Source organism: Anomaloglossus baeobatrachus, chromosome 3 (genome assembly GCF_048569485.1).
Source record: "Anomaloglossus baeobatrachus isolate aAnoBae1 chromosome 3, aAnoBae1.hap1, whole genome shotgun sequence".
In the NCBI taxonomy this organism is placed as follows: Eukaryota; Metazoa; Chordata; class Amphibia; order Anura; family Aromobatidae; genus Anomaloglossus; species Anomaloglossus baeobatrachus.
This window is the reverse complement of record NC_134355.1, coordinates 9,202,599-9,225,117: the sequence shown is the minus strand read 5'-3', so window position 1 is coordinate 9,225,117 and position 22,519 is coordinate 9,202,599.

Here is a 22,519-nt window from a genome sequence, read left to right as displayed (position 1 = left end):
AGTAGCACTGGCAGGATCCAAGTCCTCATCTGATGAGGATGAAGATATGGCAGCAGTAGCACTGGCAGGATTTAAGTCTTCTTCTGATGATGCTAAACATATGGCAGCAGTAGCACTGGCAGGATCCAAGTACTCATCTGATGAGGATGAAGATATGGCAGCAGTAGCACTGGCAGGATTTAAGTCTTCATCTGATGATGCTGAACATATGGCAGCAGTAGCACTGGCAGGATTTAAGTCTTCATCTGATGAGGCTGAACATACGGCAGCAGTAGCACTGGCAAGATTTAAGTCTTCATCTGATGATGCTGAACATATGGCAGCAGTAGCACTGGCAGGATTTAAGTCTTCATCTGATGAGGCTGAACATACGGCAGCAGTAGCACTGGCAAGATTTAAGTCTTCATCTGATGATGCTGAACATATGGCAGCAGTAGCACTGGCAGGATTTAAGTCTTCATCTGATGAGGCTGAATATACGGCAGCAGTAGCACTGGCAGAATTTAAGTCCTCATCTGGTGTGGCTGAACATATGGCAGCAGTAGCACTGGCAGGATCCAAGTCCTCATCTGATGAGGCTGAATATATGGCAGCGGTAGCGCTAGCAGGACCCAATATCTCTTGGCAGTCCTGTAGCCCATTCATCCTACCTCTGTCAGAGCTTAATTTCCTTTAGTAAGCTGTTGATCATGAAGCAACATACAATGACTTGGGTCCACAAACACATCTGCCAAAAGAATTTTATTTTCTAATAGTGACGCACCCCAGGGCGTTGGGATACTCTGTCCCGGGCTGTATATTACTGGGATAGTTCACTGGATGGCCGTTGCCCAGTCCTGTGACCCTGGTGGTTGCTTAAAAGGGGATTTGTACAAGGGAAAAATAAAAATAAAGAGTTTTTCGTGACGTCACTTGCGGTATGCGGCTATATAAGGAGAGCCGCCACTGCAAAGTCTCTCTCTGCTGGAGCTGATGTTATTGGGCAGCCTGGATATTATGGCTCTCCACAAGTAGAGCTAGGCCCCAGGGGAGGATGATGGTGGTTGTAGTATATAGATGCAAAGGTGTATGAAGAATTCAGACAGCACAGGGGCTGCGGTTTAACTTGTGCTTTACTCCCTGGTTTGGAGTTGCTGCAGCCCGGCTGGTGCTGGTCTTTACCAATCCGGTATTCCTTTTGTTCCAGTGCCGTTGTAGTGAACTGGTGAGCTTTATTTCCATGCACCCTGTAGTAGTTGGTGGGTCTCTGTGGCTTGGAGCGTTTTTGGGGTCCCCCTCCTGTTGTCTCCATCCTGGCATGTACAGCAGGCAGCATGAACCTCTCTTGGCTCGGACCTCTGTCCCCGTTTCCAGGTTCCCTCTTCGCTTCTGTCCCCCGCACACTAATGTCGGCAAGGACCTTCATGGTCCCCTCACTGGCCAGATTGTTATCAGGTGCGCCTGAACCGTCTTCCTGAACTAGGGCTCTGTATCCCATCGGTGCGCGGTCCAGTGAGTACTTGCTCCGTACTCTCCCTGGCAACCGTACTCTCTTTTTCTCAGTAGTCACTTCACACTTTCCTGTCAGTGTACTGACTTCTGACAGAACGTCTTACTTCACGTCTACTGACTAAATGTCTGGCAAAATGTCCGTCTCCCATCACTCCTCTGACTAGCCCCTCCTCCTCCTAGGTTTTCTGACTAGTGGATTGGATGCGTCCCAGCCTATAGTTGACCACCCGTCAAATCTATCTCTAGCCTGTTACCCAGTCTGGGGAAAAGGGCGTGGATTTGTGTGTGTTTTGTGGTGTTTACCAGCACTGGTCTTTCAGGAATCCGGGGTTAGATGTAGTACCCTGTGGCACCTGACACTCAGGGGCGAAACAATAGCAGTGTCTATTTCCGTTTCATTGAAGCAGCAATGCCATCTGTGAATAAACCTCCTCTTTGGGACAGGCAAAACAGCAAGTTCTTCCACTCCTTTATGAAAATTCCGGGAGTTAAATCCTCAGCTTATAATCTTTTAGTAACTGTAAATTTGTGATAAAGCAATTCCTTCAATTCAGCCACCTGTGTCCATTGACCTTCATTTAGTGTTACTTGAGGGTTCGCCATGTCTACAAGAAAGGGTTTCAGCTCAAGCAATCGCTCAGTCATTAACACTAGAAGTCCCAGAAATTTTGAGCTTCCCCCTGAAGTCCCGAAAGAGGGTCAAATGACCCTTAGGCAGGCTTTGCACGTTGCGACATCGCAAGCCGATGCTGCAATGTCGCACGCGATAGTCCCCGCCCCTGTCGCAGGTACGATATCTTGTGATAGCTGGCGTAGCGATAATTATCGCTACGCCAGCTTCACATGCACTCACCTGCCCTGCGACCGTTGCTCTGGCTGGCGACCCGCCTCCTTCCTAAGGGGGCAGGTCATGCGGCGTCACAGCGACATCACACGGCAGGCGGCCAATGGCGGCGGAGGGGCAGAGATGAGCAGGATGTAAACATCCCGCCCACCTCCTTCCTTCTGTATAGCCGCTGGCGGCAGGTAAGGAGATGTTCCTCGTTCCTGCGGCTTCACACACAGCGATGTGCGCTGCCGCAGGAACGAGGAACTACATCGTACCTGTCGTGGCACTTGCATTATGGAAATGTCGGAGCCTGCACCGATGATACGATAACGACGCTTTTGCGCTCGTTCATCGTATCATCTACGATTTACACACTACGACATCGCAAGTGACGCCGGATGTGCGTCACTTTCGATTTGACCCCACCGACATCGCACCTGCGATATCGTAGTGTGCAAAGCCACCCTTAGTCCAAACTGACAACTCTGATGGCTCCAATTAGCATCCATTCATTTGTAAATGTGGCCATTGCCTGAGGAATCTGCAGGGGGCAATTGTGGTGATCCACCTCAACAAAGGTCTTGTAAGAGAGTGTAAACAAAAGAATGTCATTCGACCCGTCTCTGGGTTCCAAAGGTAGAAATGTTAAATGACCCCTCTCTGGGACTTCTAGTGTTAAAGAAGTGCTGCCCCACCGAGTGCCTTGATTAACAATTGCCCCTTTCCCAGCACGTCTCTTCAAGATGGAATCAATTTTAGGGGTTCTGGCAGCAATAACCAATTTCCTAACTTTGCCAATCCGAGTTCCAGCATGTCCCTCCTGCAGACAATCTCTTATTGCCGGCTGCAGCGTGTGTATAACACAGCGCATGTGATAAATAGGAGAGATGTGACGCAGCTTCAACAAGATCATCTCATTCTAAAGGATCATTCTGCTGTTTATTGAAAGTTTAGACATGCATTAGTGTAATCCTACTTTCCGGCTCACTCTAGAGTCTCCAGCATTTCTGCGATGATTGCAGGTGTTCTTTGTGCCTGGTGGGCAGTGTAGTGCATAATGAAACTGCCCCAGACTGTGCAGCAAGGGGTTAACCCCAATGCTGTTTTGTCCAGCCCCCTCTCCCGTCCAGGCCCTGCTCTTCCTTTGTTTGGGAGGGGACTCCATCCTGGCCCCTCCCGAATTCCCAATCCCACCTATAGGGTGTAATTTCTACCTATATATTGGGGTCTGGGCCGGTGTCCGGCCTCTTCCCCTGGTATCCCAGGATCTTTATTTCATTAGGACGGGCCTTTATTTGGATGCAATGGTTCTTTGTTTTTGTCTGTGCAGTCTTTGTTTTTACCCTTATCTGTAGAGGAGGAGCTTCACTACTGAGCGTGTACATGAAGTGCAGCACAGATTTATCTCAACTAAAAGCTAAGATCCTAAGATCAGGAATAGAGCAGACATTTATAGGGCCTTTCACATCTTTCCCAAATTCTTATGAAAAAATATTCAGCACATTCTGCACTGAACCGCTGTTCCCAATTTATTATATAGTCTAGGAGTCGGTCTGACTCCACAGCCCCTGCCGGTGACATATTGTTAGTATCCGCCGTACTTCATTCATTTCTGTTGTGATTCAGTTTCTTCCTAGCAGATCCGGCAGCTCATCCGTACGGCACATTTCTAATACTAATTCATGGGACATTGCAGAATTCGTTGGGATTTTGGCCTCGGATACAATAACACAGCTTTTGTCAGTGATTTCTGATGGATTTGCAACAGATTTGATCGATAAGTAGCAGTGTCGTCTTAACGTAACTGTCCATCTTGGGTCCATATTACACATATCACGCTGTTTACTCTGCATTTTTTGGGTACTGTTGTATATGCTCATGAGATGCCGTCACTGGTCATAGTCTGGATGGATGCCGGCTAAGAGGCCATTACAATAATCATTACATGGTATATGTTTCTTGTTCTCTGTTTAGCTGGTTGTACAGTTTCTCCACAGTTGCTCCGCTTTTCTTTTGCACCAGGTTTTAGCCCCTTCACTGCCTTGAACTGCATGGTACGTTATTGGTAGACAAAGGGATAAATAGTGAATCCAGCCTTAGATAGGACATGTGTAATGTCAGTGTCACTGGACAACTTTAAGGCGGAGGAGCTTTGTTTCTGGCACCATTGCACCCTCCAGGGTAACGTCCATGATAAAGGGCAGCAATGCAGGTGAAGTGACGCACACAGCACAGGTATAAAGTGATGCAGTGAGGGGGACGCTGGATTTTGGGTGGAGTTACTGTACCTTTAATATGTAAAGAGCCCAGCGATGTTGGCTTTGATTCTTGCGCTGAGCATTTCGCCATGTTTCATAATCCTGAAGCTTTGCTAGTTTTACAACTTGTAACTCAAGGTATCTGCTGACATTTTCCTGCCCGTGCAAGTGTTTAAGATTAATTAACATGTTCTCTACGTCCCAACATTAATCCCCGTGCCCTTGAAACAAGACTAACGAGGCTGCGATGCTGCAGGAAGTCTATGAGAGAAACGCAGCCGCGATCCCGGGGTATTTCATGTGGAGAGTGCGATATTGATGCAGACGGACAAGTAGAAGGTAAAAAGCACAGAGTATCTACTAACACTGGATACATTGTAATCATCACCGAGCACCCGAGCATGGTAGTGCTCACTCATCACCAATTGCTACCAGTCAGGTAGCAATTGGTGATGAGTGAGCACTACCATGCTCGGGTGCTCAGTACTGGTAACTAGTGATGAGCGGGCACTACCATGCTCGGGTGCTCAGTACTCATAACTAGTGATGAGCGGGCACTACCATGCTCGGGTGCTGCTCAGTACTGGTAACTAGTGATGAGCGGACACTACCATGCTCGGGTGCTCAGTACTCATAACTAGTGATGAGCGGGCACTACCATGCTCAGGTGCTGCTCAGTACTGGTAACTAGTGATGAGCGGACACTACCATGCTCGGGTGCTCAGTACTCATAACTAGTGATGAGCGGGCACTACCATGCTCAGGTGCTGCTCAGTACTGGAAACTAGTGATGAGCGGACACTACCATGCTCGGGTGCTCAGTACTGGTAACTAGTGATGAGCGGGCACTACCATGCTCAGATGCTGCTCAGTACTGGTAACTAGTGATGAGCGGGCACTACCATGCTACGGCGCTCTGTACTTGTAAGTAGAGATGAGCAAACCTGTCGTGGTTCGGCTCGAGTTCGGTTTGCCGAACCGAGGTCTGGTTCGAGTTCGGTTCGGTGAACCGGTTCGGCAAACCGCTCGAACCGCATAGGAAACAATGGCAGGCAATCACAAACACATAAAAACACCTAGAAAACACCCTCAAAGGTGTCCAAAAGGTGACAAACAACTCACAACACAAACACGTGGGAAAGTGACAAGGACATATACTCATGCGAAAACAAAAGAGCTGGACAAGGAAAAAGAGGAGGAGACACAGATATAGGCATGGCACGCCCTTCTAAAATCATGTAAAACACCGCAAGGTGACTCCAAGCGGAGTCTCCCTTTTTTCCAAAAATTGTGCCCCACACACACCCACCCCATCAGTGGCAGCAGTTGTGCCCCAGTTGTACACTTCACAGCTAGATTTGCATCAAGCACATTCCAAATCCACAAGCATTTACTCTCCCCAGGATGACACAGGGGTTGTAAATTCCTTGTGGATCCATGACTTGTTCATTTTGATGAACGTCAGTCTGTCCACATTGTCACTGGACAGACGCGTGCGCTTATCTGTCAGCACACACCCAGCAGCACTGAAGACACCTTCAGAGACAACGCTGGCAGCTGGACACGACAAGATCTCCAAGGCGTAAGTGGATAGCTCTGGCCATTTTTCTAGATTTGAAGCCCAAAATGAGCAAGGCTCCATTTGCAAAGTCATGGCATCGATGTTCATTTGGAGATACTCCTGTATCATCCTCTCCAGCCGTTGACTATGTGTCAGACTTGTTGTCTCTGGTGGCCTTGCAAAGGAGGGTCTAAAAAAATTATGAAAAGATTCCATAAAATTGCTGTTACCAGCACCAGATACGGTGCTACTGGTACGGGTAGACTGTTGAAGATGACGAGATCGTCCCATGTTTGTCAAGTTACAACTGGGAGATTCACTCCCTGCACCTGCACGGGTGTTTGGTGGAAAAGCCGAGCTAAGATCGAGTAACAGCTTCTGCTGATACTCCTGCATACGTGCGTCCCTTTCTATGCCTGGAATTATGTCACAAAATTTGGACTTGTACCGGGGATCTAATAGTGTGGCAAGCCAGTAGTCATCATCACTTCTAATTTTGATAATACGAGGGTCATGTTGGAGGTAGTGCAACAAGAAGGCGCTCATGTGTCTTGCGCAGCCATGCGGACCAAGTCCACGCTGTGTTTGTGGCATAGAGGTGCTAACCGTTCTTTCTTCCTCTGACATCTCCCTCCCAACCTCTTTCAACTGAAATTTGACCAAGGTCTCCCTCATCTGCTGAGTCTTCCATGTCCATGGACAGTTCATCCTCCATTTCTTCATGTTCTCCTGCACCTTCCTCAACATTTCGCCTGCTACCATGCGCCCTTGTTGATCCCTGTCCCCCATGGTCCCATGCCTGCCGCGTTGGTGATAATGAACGTCTGGACCTTGGTGATGTTGTTGTCTCTTGCGCATATGAATCCTCCTGTAGTTCCTCCCCTTCCTGTTGTCCCACCCCCTGACTCCGAATAGTGTTTAGCGTGTGCTCCAGCATGTAAATGACTGGAATCGTCATGCTGATAATGGCATTGTCAGCGCTAAACATATTCGTTGCCATGTCGAAACTGTGCAGAAGGATGCATAGGTCCTTGATCTGAGACCCCTCCATCAGGGTGATCTGCCCCACCTCTGCATCTCGTTGGCCCAGGCGATACGTCATGACGTATTGCACCAGGGCTCTGCGGTGCTGCCACTGTCGCTGTAACATGTGGAGAGTTGAATTCCAGCGTGTCGGCACATCGCATTTCAGGCGATGAACCGGCAGGCCGAAAGACTTCTGGAGCGATGCAAGTCGCTCAGCAGCGGTGGTTGAACGGCGGACGTGAGCAGACAGTTTTCGTGCCCTGTTCAGAAGGCCATCTAGGCCGGGATAGTGTGTTAAAAATTGCTGGACAACAAGGTTCAACACGTGAGCCATACAAGGCACATGTGTCACCTTGCCCAGGCGAAGGGCCGCACCCAGGTTTGCAGCATTGTCGCACACGGCCTTACCAGGCTGCAGGTTGAGTGGAGACAACCATTTACCAAACTCAGTCTCAAGAGCTGCCCACAACTCAGCCGCTGTGTGACTCTTATTTCCAAGACATTTCAAGACAAAGACCGCCTGATGCTATTGCGCTCTGCTGCCAGCATAGTAATGAGGGGTGCGTGATTCCTTCTGCGCAGTGAGAACGCTGGTGGCCTGACCAGGCAGGCTCTGGGCGGAGGTGGAGGACCCAGATGAGGTGGAGGAGGCAGAAGCAGTGGCGGAACTTGGACAGACAGAGGATTGACACACAAGTCGTGGGGACGGCAAGACTCGTGCAGCAGACCCTTCACCATCTATCACCATAGTTACCCATTGCCCAGTCAGCGACATGTAACGTCCCTGTCCATGCTTACTGGTCCAAGTATCGGTGGTGAAATGCACCCGTTCACACACAGAGTTTCTCAACGAAGCGGTGATGTTGTGTGCGACATGCTGGTGTAGCGCGGGCACACCTTTCTAAGAGAAGTAGTGGCGACTGGGCATCTGGTACTGGGTCACAGCGACGGACATAAGGTCTCTAAAATCCTGTGTGTCCACCAGGCGGAAAGGCAGCATTTCGGTAGCCAAGAGCTTACAGAGGGATAAAGTCAACCTCTTAGCTTTGTCATGGGTCGCAGGAAATGGCCTTTTATTTGTCCACATCTGAGGGACAGAGATCTGGCTGCTGTGTGTAGACGGTGTTGAGTAGGGTGTCCCTGGAAAAATGCAGGTTTGTGAGGAAAGTGCAGGCGTAGACATGATGTTGCCTTCATCCAACGTTGGTGCTATCGATGTCTGAGAGAGCTGTACACACGCACTTGTTTCCCCTTCCAAACCAACTGACGACCTATCAAGCAAACTGCCTGTTGTGGTTACAGTGGTGGAAGTTGTGCGTGGAAAACCAGGTGTGACAGCTGTCCCCACAGTCCTAGAAGATGAAGAGCGCGCGGATGCACTGGAAGGGGCAGGTGGTGGACGGTCCGCTCCGCTAGACCGCATTGCAGCACGGTGAGCTTCCCACTGGGACATATGATATTTATTCATGTGACGATTCATGGAAGAAGTTGTCAAACTGCTGAGGTTTTGCCCTCTGCTAACAGAATCACGACAAATTTTACATATCACATGATTTGGGTGACCTTTTGCTATGTCAAAAAAGGACCAAGCTAGGCAAGGCTTAGAGGGCATGCGACCTGCTGAGCCACCCCGACTAGTGCTCAGAGGCACAGTGGTGGCTGAGAATGCAGTTGTAGACGTGCTACCAGTACTCCTCCTCTGTCCAGGAAGGCGCAAGGTAACTTCGTCGTCAGTTGCATCCTCCTCCACCGCCTCTGTTGACCTCCTCGAGTGCCTGACTGTGGGTTGACAGTAGGTGGGATCTAGAAGTTCCTCATCAAGCGTTGTGTTTGCACTCCCCTCCCCCTCAGACCGAGTCTCTTCCTGCCCTGAACGAATATTTAAGTTGTCATCCCAATCGGGTATCTGCGTCTCATCTTCATCAGTATGTTCCTCATTGTCTATTACAACAGGTGTTTCAGTTTGTGAATAAGGGTCAACATTATGCACAGAAACTTGGTAATCACGGCCTGAATCTGAGTCACAAAGGTTCTGGGCATCACTGCAGACCATTTCCTGGTCTGTGCTCACTGTAGCTTGGGAGCAGACCTCTGATTCCCAGGCTATAGTGTGACTGAACAGCTCTGCAGACTCACCCATCTCTGTTCCACCATACTGTGCAGGGCGGATGGAGACTTGAGAGCTGGGAGAAAGCAAGTGTGATTGGGATGACAACTCAGAGGAATGGTGTTTTTTGGATGCGGTAGTTGAGGTGGAGGAGAGGGCACTTGTTGGACCACTTGAGATCCATTCAAGCATTTTCTTTTTTTGGGCAACATCTACCTTTGTTCCAGTTGTTCGTGTTCATAAAAAAGGGAGCATATCCGATTGTCCGCGGAAAGTAGTAGATATCTTACTTTTGCTGGAAGATGACCTATCTTCAGCAGATGTTAATGGAGCTTTGCCACCTTCCCCACGGACACAAACTTTTTTTCCTTTTCCAACACGCCTGTTCCCCTTTCCACCAGCATCTGTCATTTTGCCACTCATTTTGCTAGCGACAAGATTGTCCACTTAAAATGTGGTAGTAAAAATTGAGAGGTGGTGTAGATTGCAGCGGTGGTCTACCTTTATTGACAGCAGAATAAACAACAATAACTATCCCGGACAATGAAACTATGGCCCTTAAACTGGCAGCATAGTTTGCTAGTATAATGGCTTAGTAACAATGAGTTTCAGTGTGCAATGCAGGCAGACGTGCTGCAAATATCTTTGCACTAGTGGGACAATAATGAAGTCCAACAGCCACTTTTAGGATGCCACTAAGTTTATTCAGTGTTTGCTAGTATAATGGCTTAGTAACAATGAGCTTGAGTGTGCAAAGGGCAGGAGGGTACAGTGGCCGGGTTGTGGGTCTCTGGGTAGAGGAAAGGAAGCCTCACTTTCTATCCCTCCTAATGGTGAAATGCAGCAAGGAACTCCCTGACCTTAGCTACACAGACTCTCTTATCTGTAGCTGTTAAACAACGGTTTCCACGGACCTGACTGTCACCTATGGCTCTGACCCTGCCGGTATTAGCCCTTACAAGGGCTGAAAGAAACTTCTATCCCTATTCTGTATAGCGCTGTGTGTAGAGCGTACACAGCAGTATCGGAGATAGGAGCTGCATGACAGGTGACTGACACCCAGACGCAGAAGGCAGATAATGGCGTGCTGGAACAAAATGCCCGTATTTATAATGCAGGGACATGTGACATGGACATCCTATCACACATGCCGTTGCTTCTCTGGCTAAAAGTCCACTTAGCTGTGTGTGTGTCTGGGATTGGCTGACATGCTGGCCCGCCCCACTACACGCGCGCTTAGGGAGGGAAGGAAGAACAGAAAAGAAAAAAAAATGGTGATCACCATTATCCCAGCAGCAGTGATCTGAAGGCGCTGTTCCCGCACACTATACGCTGAAATTTCATAATAGTGTGAGTCACAGGGTGACTTACACTATTACAGCGGAAAGCAAGCTAGTAATTAGCTTGGCTTTTTGCTGCTAGAACCGTTCTCGAACGTAACTAGAACTATCAAGCTTTTAGCAAAAAGCTCGAGTTCTAGTTCGATCTAGAACAGCTCCCAAAATCACTCGAACCGTAAACTGGAGAACCATGAACCACGAACCGCGCTCAACTCTACTCGTACCTAGTGATGAGCGGGCACTACCATGCTCAGGTGCTCAGTACACGTAACTAGTGATGAGCAGGCACTACCATGCTCAGGTGCCCAGCTGATCCCAATTACCCTGGTGCGGTGGCAATCGGGGTAATAACAAGTTAATGGCAGCTCACAGCTGCCACTAGGTCCTGGATTAGTCATGCGGAGGGTCTATGAGACCCCCAACCATTACTAATTCTATGTCGATTCACAGCGAGCCCTAGATCATGACTGCCCACTGTGAGGTTCAAGGAGAGACTGTGCTGCGATCAGCAGTGACATCACTCAGGTTATTTGTGGTCACAGCTGGAGGTTCCCAAAGCCCTCCACCTGTGACTGCAGGTGAACACACTTCACAGACCTGTATTTCTGGACAGAAAACTGCAGATTTTTGCCAAGGAATGCAGATTTTGTTTTACAAATTTGACATCATATTCCTGAACCCAATCTACACCTCCTGGCAAAAAAAATATATCACTACCGCATCATACTGCATGCGGTAGTGATGCATTTTTTTGCCAGGAGGTGTAGATTGGATGCAGGAATATGGTGTAAAAATTTTAACACCAAATCTGCATCTCTTGGCAAAAAAAATGCAGTTTTAGGCCAGGAAATGCAGATCTGTGAACTCAGTGACAGTTCATTAAGGTTAACCCTTAATTACCATTTATAATATTTGAACATAATAATTAAAATAAACCGATAGCAGAAAGTCTACAAAAGCATTAATAATCCTGACACTCCTTTGTCAATCATTTTTCGGGCCCTCGATGATATTTTTTTACCTTTAGCACCGACTCAAGGGCACCGGGGATAGGCATGGTATTCTTGGTGTTAATGCACTTGATTACTTTACCCTTAGTCGCTCCCACCGACTCAAGGGCACCCAAATTAGGTAGATTGATCTTCATTTGAAGAACCTTGAAAGAAACAGGAGTTGGTCAATATAAGCAGTAAAAATCTTGTACCTCAGAATTCTCAAGACACACAAAAAAGAGGGTCTACATGCCTACGTCTTTTTCTTCTCTCCTCCAGTCACTATTTCTGGCTCGGAGGAGCCAATTCATTTTGTAGGTATGCAATATATGATTGAAATGACCCCAGGGACTCTACCCTTACAGGGTCTTAAAAGATATAAATGTGTCTTGGAGACTGGGGCCATACCATGATGGTTACCCCTCCACACCAGGAGACAATACCCAAGATGGTTATCCCTCCACACCAGGGGTCCATAATGAAATGTTTACCCCTCCAAACCAGGGGGCCACACTGAAATGGTTACCCCTCCAAACCAGAGAGCCAGACCTGAAATGCTTACCCTTCCACACCAGGGAACCATACCTAAGATAGTTACACCTTCACACCAGGGGGCCATACTTGAGATGGTTACTCCTCCAAACCAGGGGACCATATTTGAGATGGTTACCCCTCCAAACCAGGGGACCATACTTAAGATAGTTATCCCTCCACACCAGGGGACCATACCTAAGATGGTAACACCTACACACCAGGGGGGCCATATCTGAGATGGTTACCCCTCCAAACCAGGGGACCATACTTAAGATAGTTATCCCTCCACACCAGAGGACCATACCTAAGATAGTTATCCCTCCACACCAGGGGGGGCATATCTGAGATGGTTACCCCTCCAAACCAGGGGACCATACTTAAGATAGTTATCCCTCCACACCAGGGGACTATACCTAAGATAGTTATCCCTCCACACCAGGGGGGCATATCTGAGATGGTTACCCCTCCAAACCAGGGGACCATACTTAAGATAGTTATCCCTCCACACCAGGGGGGCATATCTGAGATGGTTACCCCTCCAAACCAGGGGACCATACTTAAGATAGTTATCCCTCCACACCAGGGGACCATACCTAAGATAGTTATCCCTCCACACCAGGGGACCATACCTAAGATAGTTATCCCTCCACACCAGGGGGGATATCTGAGATGGTTACCCCTCCAAACCAGGGGACCATACTTAAGATAGTTATCCCTCCACATTCGGGGGCCGTTCCTGAGATAGTTACCCCTCAACACCAGGGGACCATACCTGAGATAGTTACCCCTTCACACCAGGGGGCCATACTTGAGATAGTTATCCCTCCACATCCGGGGGCCGTTCCTGAGATAGTTACCCCTCAACACCAGGGGACCATATCTGAGATGGTTACCCCTACACTCCAGGGGACCATACTTGAAATTGGTTACCCCTCAACAGCAGGGTGCCATATGGTCACCCTTTCACACCAGGGTAACATCCGTGTGATGGTTACCCTTAAAGACCAAATTATAAGTAACTTCAAGGACCTGTCAAAAGGAACATCAAATAATTTATCTTTTTTTTTAATGACCAAAATAAATGCTGTGTAATCACCGGCTGCACATAAATAGTAATATGTAGGTATAGTATGAGCCGCATGCAGTCACCGGTGTATGTGCTGGAGACCGCAACGTCCACACCCAGGGCAGTCACACTACCTACATACAATGCCGGCGTGACAGGGCTGAAAACTGGGCCGTGATGTATCCTCCGGAGCGAGGGGCAGCATCACACTAGGCCGGGCCCACTCACCAACCCGCCATGTGCTGAGGTATGCCCCAATATTAGTTATTTTATATATTAGAACACATATATAAAAGCCTCCACATAATCCCCTCAGGCATGTACTGTCCGCCATGTAAGATAAGCACATGGTGAGTTACATATAAGTCATATACAGATAACGCATATGTACAGTGAGAAGTATAACCTGGATACACGGGCTGTATACATAAGTATATAGCACAGGGATGGAGCCTGTACACAGATAACACGTATAGTGAGGAGAATACACAGAATCTATACACCATACATAGCATAATCAGTATATAGCTGAGGGATGGGGCCTTTATACAGATCACGTCTATATATATATCTGTATATATATAATTGCCTTATTCTGTCTGTCTGTCTGTCTGTCCTTACGGTGACACAAAGCTGATTGGCCGCTGGGCTCGCCATGGCCCCGCCCCCCCGCACGGATTGGCCGCTCGCCCAGGCTGCGCCCCCACACGGATTGGCCGGCCGCTCGCCCAGGCTCCACCCCCCCCCACAGATTGGCCTCTCGCCCCGCAGGCATTGGCAACTCGGCCACGCCCCGCCCCCCTCACGCAATGCACGCTAGCTCTGGCCCCGCCCCCCCACGCATTCCCCGAACCGACACGGTCACGGACCCACGACTCCCAGGTGAGTACTGTACCCCTGGGAGCCCACATCAGCGTACGCCGCCAAACCAGCCGACACATACCCTCGCATTGCTGGGGCTGGCCGCAGTATGCTGGTGTGGGCTCCCGTGCGAGCGGGGGACGAGATACGCTGGTAACCATGCTAGCATAGTTACCAGCGCATCAAGGTCCTGCAGCGGCGGAACATACACACACGCACACACATAACAACACACACACACACATACACACACACACACATCAGATCACACTCACTCTCACACACACCTCACACACACATCACATCGCATCCACACACTCACAACATCCTGGGATATCGCTTGCTTCTCGGCGGCGATACTGTGCTGTGAGCTTCCAGGACCTGCCGGAGGATCACATGGCCAGAAGCATGTGGTATCTCCGGATGTTGTGAGTGTGAGCGCGTATGTGTAATATCATCAATGTGTGTGTGCGTGAGTGTATGCGATCGGTTGTGTGTGAGTGTATGCGATCAGGTGTGTGTGAGTGTATGCGATCGGGTGTGTGTGAGTGTATGCGATCGGGTGTGTGTGAGTGTATGCGATCGGGTGTGTGTGAGTGTATGCGATCGGGTGTGTGTGAGTGTATGCGATCGGGTGTGTGTGAGTGTATGCGAACGGGTGTGTGTGAGTGTATGCGATCGGGTGTGTGTGAGTGTATGCTATCTGGTGTGTGTGTGGGTGTGTGTGAGTGTATGCGATCGGGTGTGTGTGTGTGTGAGTGTATGCGATCGGATCTGTGAGGAGAGGAGCACGGCGTGCTGGAGGAGGCTGGGAGGATAGAGGCTGATCCTGGGGAAGGCTGGGATGGGGAGGCTGAGAGAAGAGAGGCTGATGCTGGGGGAGGCTGAGGCTGGGGTAGGCTGGGAGGAGAGAGGCTGATGCTGGGGACCGAAAAGGCTGATGCTGGGAGGAGAGAGGCTGATGATGGGGGAGGCTGAGGCTGGGGAAGGCTGGGAGGAGAGAGGCTGATGCTGGGAGGAGAGAGGCTGATGCTGGGGGAGGCTGAGGCTGGGGTAGGCTGGGAGGAGAGAGGCTGATGCTGGGAAGAGAGAGGCTGATGCTGGGAGGAGAGAGGCTGATGCTGGGGGAGGCTGATGCTGGGGTAGGCTGGGAGGAGAGAGGCTGATGCTGGGAGGAGAGAGGCTGATGCTGGGAGGAGAGAGGCTGATGCTGGGAGGAGAGAGGCTGATGCTAGGGACAGAAAAGGCTGATGTTGGGAGGAGAGAGGCTGATGCTGGGGACAGAAAAGGCTGATGCTGGGAGGAGAGAGGCTGATGCTGGGAGGAGAGAGGCTGATGCTGGGGACAGAGAGGCTGATGCTGGGAGGAGAGAGGCTGATGCTACGGGTAGAGAGGCTGATGCTGGGAGCAGAGAGGCTGATGCTGCGGGCAGAGAGGCTGATGCTGCGGGTAGAGAGGCTGATGCTGGTGCAGCATGGGGGATGGAGCACGATGGGGGGTGCGCAGCATGGGGGATGGAGCACGTTTGGGAGTGCGCAGCATGGCGGATGGAGCACGTTTGGGAGTGCGCAGCATGGCGGATGGAGCACGTTTGGGAGTGCGCAGCATGGCGGATGGAGCACGTTTGGGAGTGCACAGCATGGTGGATGGAGCACGTTTGGGACTGCGCAGCATGGCGGATGGAGCACGTTTGGGAGTGCGCAGCATGGCGGATGGACCACGTTTGGGAGTGCGCAGCATGGCGGATGGAGCACGTTTGGGAATGCGCAGCATGGCGGATGGAGCACGTTTGGGAGTGCGCAGCATGGCGGATGGAGCACGTTTGGAAGTGCGCAGCATGGCGGATGGAGCACGTTTGGGAGTGCGCAGCATGGGAGATGGAGCACGATGGGGGGTGCGCAGCATAGGGGATGGAGCACGATGGGGAGTGCGCTGCTTGGGGGATGGAGCACGATGGGGAGTGCAGAGTATGGTGGATGGAGCACGTTTGGGAGTGCGCAGCATGGCGGATGGAGCACGTTTGGGAGTGCGTAGCATGGTGGATGGAGCACGTTTGGGAGTGCGCAGCATGGTGGATGGAGCACGTTTGGGAGTGCGCAGCATGGGAGATGGAGCACGATGGGGGGTGCGCAGCATAGGGGATGGAGCACGATGGGGAGTGCGCTGCATGGGGGATGGAGCACGATGGGAGGTGCACACCTCCCCCCAACACACACACACACATGCGCACTGTACAACACACACACACTGGGAACCACAAACAACTGCCCTACACAGACACCCACACACACAGACAACGCTGCACACACACAACACCCAACACACAAACACCGCGGCACACACAAATATACGCACATACCGCACAACACACACATTGCACAAAACATACCTCCCCCCAAAACACACCACACACACACAAACCGCACAACACACACACACACACACACAACGCTACAGACACACAGCGCTCCACAAACAACGCAACACACGCAACACACAAACAACACCGCTCTCACCCCCCGTCACACCCAGAACATGTACAGCCCCTACACAAACACTTGGTAACTACACACAACATCTATATATATATATATATATATATATATATAACAAAAATCATACATTAACTACACAATACGTAAATTCTAGAATACCCGATGCGTAGAATCGGGCCACCTTCTAGTATATATATATATATATATATATATATATATATTAGTGTGGAGCACAGAGATACAGGTCACCAGACTCCATAACTACCAAGCGGTCTATAATCAGCACATAGCGGGGTCAGTATATACTGCGCAGACATGAAGTGCAGACCCCATTATATACAGATAACCCCCCGCCCGGCTGCTCCTCTCGTCACCAGTGTCTCTAGTACATGTGACTGCCCAGCTCCCCATAGAGCACAGTAATGGCAGCCATTGTATGTGCCCATGCTCTGTCCTCTCTATCACACAGAGATGGCCGCGATCTGCACAAGGCCCTTTTTCCTCTTATAATCAGTCACCAGCAGCCCAGAAGTCATGGAGGATGGGCATAATACAGCAGTGATGTGTGACATATCAGCCATGTCTGCAGGGAGGTCACAAGAGCAGCATCTGCAGGGTGTGAGGTAAATTGCAGCAGACACATGAGGGGACATGACTGTCTGAGGTAATATGGATTCCATATATGATGTAGGAGCTGATACTACAGCAGCATATGATGTGTGAGGTAATATGGATTCCATATATGATGTAGGAGCTGATACTACAGCAGTAGATGATGTGTGAGGTAATATGGATTCCATAGATGATGTAGGAGCTGATACTACAGCAGTATATGATGTGTGAGGTAATATGGATTCCATATATGATACTGATACTACAGCAGTATATGATGTGTGAGGTAATATGGATTCCATAGATGATACTGATACTACAGCAGTATATGATGTGTGAGGTAATATGGATTCCATAGATGATGTAGGAGCTGATACTACAGCAATATATGATGTGTGAGGTAATATGGATTCCATAGATGATGTAGGAGCTAATACTACAGCAGTATATGATGTGTGAGGTAATATGGATTCCATAGATGATACTGATACTACAGCAGTATATGATGTGTGAGGTATTATGGATTCCATAGATGATACTGATACTACAGCAGTATATGATGTGTGAGGTAATATGGATTCCATATATGATACTGATACTACAGCAGTATATGATGTGTGAGGTAATATGGATTCCATAGATGATGTAGGAGCTGATACTACAGCAGTATATGATGTGTGAGGTAATATGGATTCCATATATGATACTGATACTACAGCAGTATATGATGTGTGAGGTAATATGGATTCCATATATGATACTGATACTACAGCAGTATATGATGTGTGAGGTAATATGGATTCCATATATGATACTGATACTACAGCAATATATGATGTGTGAGGTAATATGGATTCCATAGATGATGTAGGAGCTGATACTACAGCAGTAGATGATGTGTGAGGTAATATGGATTCCATAGATGATGTAGGAGCTGATACTACAGCAGTAGATGATGTGTGAGGTAATATGGATTCCATAGATGATGTAGGAGCTGATACTACAGCAGTATATGATGTGTGAGGTAATATGGATTCCATATATGATACTGATACTACAGCAGTATATGATGTGTGAGGTAATATGGATTCCATAGATGATACTGATACTACAGCAGTATATGATGTGTGAGGTAATATGGATTCCATATATGATACTGATACTACAGCAGTATATGATGTGTGAGGTAATATGGATTCCATATATGATACTGATACTACAGCAATATATGATGTGTGAGGTAATATGGATTCCATAGATGATGTAGGAGCTGATACTACAGCAGTAGATGATGTCTGAGGTAATATGGATTCCATATATGATACTGATACTACAGCAGTATATGATGTGTGAGGTAATATGGATTCCATAGATGATGTAGGAGCTGATACTACAGCAGTAGATGATGTCTGAGGTAATATGGATTCCATAGATGATGTAGGAGCTGATACTACAGCAGTAGATGATGTGTGAGGTAATATGGATTCCATAGATGATGTAGGAGCTGATACTACAGCAGTAGATGATGTGTGAGGTAATATGGATTCCATAGATGATACTGATACTACAGCAGTATATGATGTGTGAGGTAATATGGATTCCATAGATGATGTAGGAGCTGATACTACAGCAGTAGATGATGTGTGAGGTAATATGGATTCCATAGATGATGTAGGAGCTGATACTACAGCAGTAGATGATGTGTGAGGTAATATGGATTCCATATATGATGTAGGAGCTGATACTACAGCAGTATATGATGTCTGAGGTAATATGGATTCCATAGATGATGTAGGAGCTGATACTACAGCAGTATATGATGTGTGAGGTAATATGGATTCCATATATGATACTGATACTACAGCAGTATATGATGTGTGAGGTAATATGGATTCCATAGATGATACTGATACTACAGCAATATATGATGTGTGAGGTAATATGGATTCCATAGATGATGTAGGAGCTGATACTACAGCAGTATATGATGTCTGAGGTAATATGGATTCCATAGATGATGTAGGAGCTGATACTACAGCAGTAGATGATGTCTGAGGTAATATGGATTCCATAGATGATACTGATACTACAGCAGTATATGATGTGTGAGGTAATATGGATTCCATAGATGATGTGTGAGGTGATACTACAGCAGTATATGATGTGTGAGGTAATATGGATTCCATATATGATACTGATACTACAGCAGTATATGATGTGTGAGGTAATATGGATTCCATAGATGATACTGATACTACAGCAGTAGATGATGTGTGAGGTAATATGGATTCCATAGATGATGTGTGAGGTGATACTACAGCAGTATATGATGTGTGAGGTAATATGGATTCCATATATGATACTGATACTACAGCAGTATATGATGTGTGAGGTAATATGGATTCCATAGATGATGTAGGAGCTGATACTACAGCAGTATATGATGTGTGAGGTAATATGGATTCCATATATGATGTAGGAGCTGATACTACAGCAGTAGATGATGTCTGAGGTAATATGGATTCCATAGATGATGTAGGAGCTGATATTACAGCAGTATATGATGTGTGAGGTAATATGGATTCCATATATGATACTGATACTACAGCAGTATATGATGTGTGAGGTAATATGGATTCCATAGATGATGTAGGAGCTGATACTACAGCAGTATATGATGTGTGAGGTAATATGGATTCCATATATGATGTAGGAGCTGATACTACAGCAGTATATGATGTGTGAGGTAATATGGATTCCATAGATGATACTGATACTACAGCAGTATATGATGTGTGAGGTGATACTACAGCAGTATATGATGTGTGAGGTAATATGGATTCCATAGATGATGTAGGAGCTGATACTACAGCAGTATATGATGTGTGAGGTAATATGGATTCCATAGATGATGTAGGAGCTGATACTACAGCAGTATATGATGTGTGAGGTAATATGGATTCCATAGATGATGTAGGAGCTGATACTACAGCAGTATATGATGTGTGAGGTAATATGGATTCCATAGATGATGTGTGAGGTGATACTACAGCAGTATATGATGTGTGAGGTAATATGGATTCCATAGATGATGTAGGAGCTGATATTACAGCAGTATATGATGTGTGAGGTAATATGGATTCCATATATGATACTGATACTACAGCAGTATATGATGTGTGAGGTAATATGGATTCCATAGATGATGTAGGAGCTGATACTACAGCAGTATATGATGTGTGAGGTAATATGGATTCCATAGATGATGTAGGAGCTGATATTACAGCAGTATATGATGTGTGAGGTAATATGGATTCCATAGATGATGTAGGAGCTGATACTACAGCAGTAGATGATGTCTGAGGTAATATGGATTCCATAGATGATGTAGGAGCTGATATTACAGCAGTATATGATGTGTGAGGTAATATGGATTCCATATATGATACTGATACTACAGCAGTATATGATGTGTGAGGTAATATGGATTCCATAGATGATGTAGGAGCTGATACTACAGCAGTATATGATGTGTGAGGTAATATGGATTCCATAGATGATGTAGGAGCTGATACTACAGCAGTAGATGATGTGTGAGGTAATATGGATTCCATAGATGATGTAGGAGCTGATACTACAGCAGTATATGATGTGTGAGGTAATATGGATTCCATATATGATACTGATACTACAGCAGTATATGATGTGTGAGGTAATATGGATTCCATAGATGATGTAGGAGCTGATACTACAGCAGTAGATGATGTGTGAGGTAATATGGATTCCATAGATGATGTAGGAGCTGATACTACAGCAGTAGATGATGTGTGAGGTAATATGGATTCCATAGATGATGTAGGAGCTGATACTACAGCAGTATATGATGTGTGAGGTAATATGGATTCCATAGATGATACTGATACTACAGCAGTATATGATGTGTGAGGTAATATGGATTCCATAGATGATGTAGGAGCTGATACTACAGCAGTATATGATGTGTGAGGTAATATGGATTCCATATATGATACTGATACTACAGCAGTAGATGATGTGTGAGGTAATATGGATTCCATAGATGATACTGATACTACAGCAGTAGATGATGTGTGAGGTAATATGGATTCCATAGATGATGTAGGAGCTGATATTACAGCAGTATATGATGTGTGAGGTAATATGGATTCCATATATGATGTGTGAGGTGATACTACAGCAGTATATGATGTGTGAGGTAATATGGATTCCATAGATGATACTGATACTACAGCAGTATATGATGTGTGAGGTAATATGGATTCCATAGATGATGTAGGAGCTGATACTACAGCAGTATATGATGTGTGAGGTAATATGGATTCCATAGATGATGTAGGAGCTGATACTACAGCAGTATATGATGTGTGAGGTAATATGGATTCCATAGATGATGTAGGAGCTGATACTACAGCAGTATATGATGTGTGAGGTGAGTGTGGTTACTGTATAATGTGAGGTGCTGACCCCGGTATTACACTCCCTGGCTCTGCAGACATGCGGCCTCCAGGTCTTCTGGTGACAGACAGAGAGTGATGTCCTCTTCATAGCCGCACCCTTCCTGTAAGACACCAGGCTCAGGGCTCATTCACACGACCGTTCCATTTTTGCGGTCCTCAAAAAAACAGTCCTGTTTATTCACGGATGCATCCTTGTGGCATCCGTGTGACAACCGCATCCGTTCCGTTCCGTATGCGGTCCGTGTGTCATCCGTGTGACTTCCGTTTTTTTTCCAGACCGCAAAATAAAACAGAGAGTTCCATGCAGTCCAGGGTATCTGGCCAGATGCTGATCCCCATATAAAGTCTACTGACCCCTCCCACCAGGCTGACTAATCCCAGGGACTGGCTCCTTTCCATGGCGACCATCCCCTTCCATGGTTAACCCTCTATTCCCAGTGTGGAGTGGAGAACTCCAGGTCCCAGGGGGTAGGTCCTGCATCCCCAGGAGGATGCAGTTCCTTGTAGTGCCCTGAATGTCTCAGGGGCGCTACAGGAGCAGTGGATACTTTGGAGCAGTGGATACTTTTGGAGTAATAGATACTTTTGGAGCAGTAGATTTTTTTGCAGCAGTAGATACTTTTGGAGCAGTTAATACTTTGGAGCAGTGGATACTTTTAGAGCAGTAGATACTTTTAGAGCAGTGGATGCTTTTGGAGCAGTGGATACTTTGGAGCAGTAGATACTTTTAGAGCAGTGGATGCTTTTGGAGCAGTAGATATATTTAGAGCAGTAGATACTTTTGGAGCAGTGGATACTTTTGGAGCAGTAGATACTTTTAGAGCAGTGGATGCTTTTGGAGCAGTAGATAT